Here is a 6,336-nt window from a genome sequence, read left to right as displayed (position 1 = left end):
CATCTAAATAGAGTATAAATCTTAGCAATGATCTGTGCAGAATATGACAAGGCTTCAAAAGGCCATTTGGACAGAAAGATAATTGAAACTGTAAATTCCCAGGATTTCCTGTAAGACTACTACTCTGGGCACATTTATCTGTGGTTCCTCCATTAGTTGTACATCTTATGATCCCTTAGAAGAGTCCAAGAGACTACTTAGCAAGGAACGATCTCAGGAAGAGAACTACAGCAATTGTTTGGACCTTCAGTTCATTTACTGAATCTCTGCAAAAGCTCTACCAAGAAGCAGTTCAAGGCTAAGAGCTGGGGAGCAGTTGGAAGAAAGTACCCAAACAGTGATGAGTTAACCATGAGCCAGGAAACATCAATACAAAAGCAGAAAACTGGATCCAGAAACTAAGAAGACCTCTGCTTCCTTCTTTAACTCTGAGGAGATATTCTGAAAGGCCCTCTTCTACAACGACTCTAATTTGGACAAACTACTAGAGAATAGAAATAGCATGTATATTGGGGTAGGGTGCTCAGAATTTGAGTGTGTTAGCATTCGTGAATTGTTCGGGACAAAAGCTCTAAGATGTTGGTTAACTTTGGATACTAAGTATGCACTAATAAATTATTACATTAAATTATTAAATTAAGTATGCACTGTGCAATATTAAGGATACTCATTACAAGAAATGGAGTAAGATTCTAAATAGTGGAGAGAAAATTAGAAATAAGAATTTAAAAACAAAAGTAGGGAAGTAACTCATTGTCCAAAGAAAGGCAAAAAATAAGCATCTAAATATGGGACAAATAGAACTCAAAGTTTCAGAAAGCCCAAATATGTGAAGAAAACAGACAAAATATTGATTAAATAAAAGAGATAATTAAGGTGAGCTCAAAAGTCGGTTGGAGCAATAGGTTATATACGAAAGACACACAAAAATATAAGAACAATGAACAACTAAAAGTAAAAGAATGAAAAGAATCTACCGGGAGAATACTAACCTAAAGAAGCTAAGGGAATTATTTCAATATTGACAAAAGTCTTTTTTTTTTTTTTTTTTAAGATTTTATTTATTTGACAGACAGCGAGAGAGGGAACACCAGCCGGGGGAGTGGGAGAGGGAGAAGCAGGCTTCCCGCGGAGCAGGGAGCCCGATGCGGGGCTCGATCTCCAGGACCCGAGCCGAAGGCAGACGCTTAACGAGCAGAGCCACCCAGGCGCCCCGACAAAAGTTCTTTTTATACAAAAAGCATAATGAGAAGTAAGGCATCTACATAGTTAAAAGTTTAATCCACCAGGAAAGTATAATAGGTCTAAATTTGTTATGTGCTCAACGAAGTCGCCTCAGATTATATGCCAGAAATTGGTAGAATTAAATAGGAGAATTGACAAATCCATCACATTGGTGATCCACTTAAATACACCTCCCCCGGTTATTGATAGATTGAGCAAAAGGAAAAACCAGTAAGGATACATATTTGTACAACACAATTTAATAATTATGGGGAGTAAAAATCCATGCCTCACAATTACAGAATGTATGCTCTCAAACAGATATGACACTTAAAATAATTGCTACTATAGAGTGCAGTAAAGTCTCAACAAATAGCAAGTGTGTATGACATAGATGATGTTCTCTGACCACAATATATTTTATTTGAAAACCTGTGACAACAGGAATTGTAAGTTACTATGTTTGGAGACTTTAAAATGCCCACATAAAAAACTCTTGCATTAAATAACTCTTGTATTAAAGAAGAGATCACATACAGACTTACTAATAGTTAGAACTAAAGCAAAATGTTAATATTGTTAATCAATACACGCCGAATGCAGTGAAAATGGTATTTAGAGGGCTACAAGAGAGGAAAAGCTAAAAAATTAATGAGCTAGATTATCAATGTAAGAATTTTTTAAATTTTTTAAAATTAATTTAAAGTAGGCTCCACGCCCAATGTGGGGCTTGAACTCATGACCCTGAGATCCCTCTCCCACTCCTCCTGCTTGTGTTCCCTCTCTTGCTGTGTCTCTGTCAAATAAATAAATAAAATCTTAAAAAAAATTTGACACAGAGAGGGAGAGAGAGAGAGAGAGAGAGAGAGAGAGCCTGATGCGGGGCTCCATCCCAGGAACCTGAGATCATGACCTGAGCCGAAGGCAGACACTTAACTGACTGAGCCACCCGGGCGCCCCATGAGAATTTTTTAAGTAAAAGAATAAAATAACATAGGGGCGCCCGGGTGGCTCAGTCGTTAAGGGTCTGCCTTCGGCTCAGGTCATGATCCCAGGGTCCTGGGATCAAGCCCCGTGTCGGGCTCCCTGCTCTGCAGGAAGCCTGCTTCTCCCTCTCCCTCTTCCACTCCCCCTGCTTGTGTTCCCTCTCTCACTGTGTCTCTCTCTGTCAAATAAATAAATAAATAAATCTTAAAAAAAAAAGAATAAAATAACATAGAAAGGAGATAACTACAAGAAAGTAATGACCAAAAAAGTACATTAACAAAGTAAAGAACCTGGTTCTATGAAAAGACGACTAAAACCTCTGGCAATGTTGACTAAGAGATGGAAATATAGAAATACAGTAAATAATGAGCTACAGAAAGGTAAACATGTAGATAAATATAAATCAATACTGATAAGAAAATAATGTCTTATGAGTATCAAAATATTTGTCAATAATGCGTAAGATGGAGAGAGTGGATGTAGTCAAAATGTTCTAAGGTTCTAGCATTATTGGGAAAGTGGTGAAGTACTATGTTTTTTTTTTAGACAGTAATAATCTATGTTGTGATCTCTGGGGTAACCACTAAAAGAACAGTAAAGGAATGTATAACTGACAAGTTCATAGAGTGAAAATAATGAACTTGCAAAAGATTAATGCAAATGAAGGCAACAAGAGAATATAAAAGGGTCGATCAAGTAGCTAAAAAGCCAAGTATATAAATACTACATTAAATATAAATGGATTAAATGCCCCCCATGAAAGACCACGCTAACATTACATACACACAAATACAGAGACATACCTTAAAGACGACCGGAAAGCTGAACATAAAAAGCACTCTTGGGGCACCTGGGTGGCTCAGTCGTTAAGCGTCTGCCTTTGGCTCAGGTCATGATCCCAGGGTCCTGGGATCGAGCCCCGCTCCGCGGGAAGCCTGCTTCTCCCTCCCCCACTCCCCCTGCTTGTGTTCCCTCTCTCGCTGTGCCTCTCTCTGTCAAATAAATAAATAAATAAATCTTTAAAAAAAAAAAAAAGCACTCTTTACAATGACTTGTCCCTGGAGAATGGTTATAGCCAGGAAGAGAATGAGAAAGACCATCTTTATCACAGTCCTGGAGTCAGAGAGAACACACTATGAGAGACCTGTTCTGAGCCTAAGAAGAGCGTGTTTGAGGGGAAAGGAACAAGATAGGAGGGGCAGGGGCCGGGGAATAGAATGAACAGAGTCACCTGTTCTCTGTTTGTAATCCCTTCCAGTCAGTTACCACTCATTTGTTGAGTATAATTTGATCCTTGTATGCTGGTTGCTTAACATAACTTACCCATGAAAACGTGTTACAGGTATTTTTATTCTTACTTCACAGATTAAAAGAACCAAGTCTGAAAGGAGTGAAGTTGCTTATTCAGTTTATTGTCATTAGTGGGATGGGTTCAAAATCAGGACCGTGACTCCAAAGCCAGTCATTTTTTTACATGAGCATGCTGTCTAGGTAGAGCAGAGGAGGATGCACAATGTCAAAAGAAGGAAGAAGAAAGCCAGTAAAAAAAAAAAAGATATTGGTATTTGTATCAGGCAAATACTGCCACATGATAACACAAAACTTTGGTGGCTTTCAATGATAAGCACGTATCTCGTGCATCTGCAGACAGTCTAGACTTCCAGAAGCTGATCTTGTCTGGGTTTGGGGATGTGGCTTTGCTTCTCCCTGGTGATCTGTGGGGCAGCAGGGGCAGCTGGGGCGCCATGTCGTTCATTCTTCTCTTGGGTCCAGTGGTGGTAGCCTTGATATAGGACTCCTATAGTGATTGCAAAGGTGCAAGAAGGGAAACCCAACCTCCAAGTGCATGCCAAGCCTAATGTCTCAAGTCGGCTAAACTTCGTTGGCGAAAGCAAATCACATGGCAGAGCCCAAAGTGAAGGGGGGAGACTTTCGCTATATCTTCAGTGGGAGAATGCTTAGTTATATGGAAAAGGGTTTGGATATATAAGGGGAAAAATGAGAGTCAGTAATGTACTCTACCATTTTCCAAGCAAGAATCACAATGTAGTTTTTTAAGGACTTGACATCCATGCCGATTTGGAAAATGTCTATTTTTATTTAACTCTTCTAAGACTAGCCCTCCTCTCTACACAAAAAACATAAAGTATTTTCTTTTTTTCTTTTTTAAAGATTTCATTTATTTGACAGAGAGAGACTGTGAGAGAGGGAACACAAGCAGGGGCAGTGGGAGAGGGAGAAGCCGGCTTCCCGTGGAGCAGGGAGCCGGATGAGGGGCTCCATCCCAGGACCCTGGGATCATGACCTGAGCTGAAGGCAGACGCTTAATGACTGAGCCACCCAGGTGCCCCAAACATAAAGTATTTTCGCTATCACTTTCCTTGCAAGCTGATAATGGGGAATGGGATTAGACACTTTTTTTTTTTTAAAGATTTTATTTATTCATGAGAGAGAGAGAGAGAGAGAGAGGCACAGGGAGAAGCAGGCTCCCAAGGAGCAGGGAGCCCGATGCGGGACTCAATCCCAGGACCCTGGGATCATGACCTGAGCCGAAGGCAGACGCTTAACCATCTGAGCCACCCAGGCGCCCTAGACACCTTTTTTGAAAAAGATTTTATTTATTTGTCAGAAGAGAGAGAGAGAGCGAGCCAGTGCACAAGCAGTGGGAGCTTAAGCAGGCTGCCCACTGAGCAGGGAGCCTGATGCGAGGCCTGATCCCAGGACCCCGGGATCATGACCTGAGCCGAAGGCCGATGCTTAACTGACTGAACCACCCAGGTGCCCGGGATTAGACAATTTTTATAAACCATCAACAGGGTGTTCAAAATGTTCTATGTAACCTTTATAGAAAAATCAAGAGCAAACTGGGGGGGGGGGGCGGGGAATGACGTAGAGGACGCAAAGATGAATAAAACACAACATGCACGGACAGCTGTGGGGATCTAGGTGACAGGTGACATCATTACATTAGAAATACAGGAAAAGGCAAATGCACTAGAGAAGATACTCAGCTCAGTTTTTTGTTGTATCGAGTGTGAGGCAACTCTAGGCTATCCAGAAAGTAGAAACAGATCTGTTGTGAGAGAAAAAGTCTAGAAAGGAGATACAGACTGGGGAGTGATCTGCAAACAGGTATAAATTCAAGGCACGTGCCTGGATGAGAAAGAAAGGTATATACATAAAAAAGAAAAACTTGCTAAGGACGGAAATCTGGGCTTTTCCAATACTTAAGGAGCAATGGGTGGAGGCAGTAAAGTACCTGCCAAAGAAAAGTGGGAAAGAACAGTTGAAGGGGAGAATCCAAAGAGAGAAATGTTGAAGAAATCCAAAAGAGAAGAAAATTGTAAACGGAGGACGTGGTCTTTGTTGTCAAATGCCATAGAGGAGCCAAGCTGGATGAAGACTAAAGCAGAGCCTTTGATTTCATGATTGGATCAATGTGAGATGTGGGGTGAAAATTAGGTAAACAAGTAGGACTGCAGAAAGAGACAAGCGGCAGAACTTTGATGGAAAAAGCTGGAGATGGAAAGAAACAGTGTGGCAGTTTGGGGAGATTCAGTGTCAAGAAAAGATGTCAGTTTCTCTGGGTGTAAGAAAGACTGGCAGCAATTGAGGAAGCAAACTAACAACAGGCTTCAACCACCTGCTGTTTGCCAGACACCCAGCTAGTTGTGCTGATGCATATTGTCAAGTTGAATAAGCTGAGGGGAAGGAACAAGGGCAGCCAGAAACATTAAAAATACAAAAGGGGGGAGAATGGCAGAAGCAAATCTTTAAGAGGATAGGATCAAAAGTACAGGTGAACAGACTGATGTTAAAAAATAGCTCATTCTGAGACCAAAAGCACAAAATGTTCAGGGGAATACAAAATATGACCAGCTCTTATACAGGGAAAAGGGAAAATCAAGGGAACAAGTGAGGGCTTCTGTCTTCTCCTGCAGTCAGTGCTGTGTCATCATCTGGGAGTGGGTGTGGACAAGTACAGAAATGGGCTCAGAAAGAGTAGGAAAGGGTCATGCTTCTGATGGAGAGGACTGTGAACATGAACAGAGAAAGTAACTGCATGTAAGTGGTACCTACAGAAAGTTTTGTTACTAAACTGACCAACCAAAAGCTACTCTATGT

Source organism: Zalophus californianus, chromosome 11 (assembly GCF_009762305.2).
Source record: "Zalophus californianus isolate mZalCal1 chromosome 11, mZalCal1.pri.v2, whole genome shotgun sequence".
Lineage (NCBI taxonomy): Eukaryota > Metazoa > Chordata > Mammalia > Carnivora > Otariidae > Zalophus > Zalophus californianus.
Note: the sequence above shows the minus strand (reverse complement) of the source record.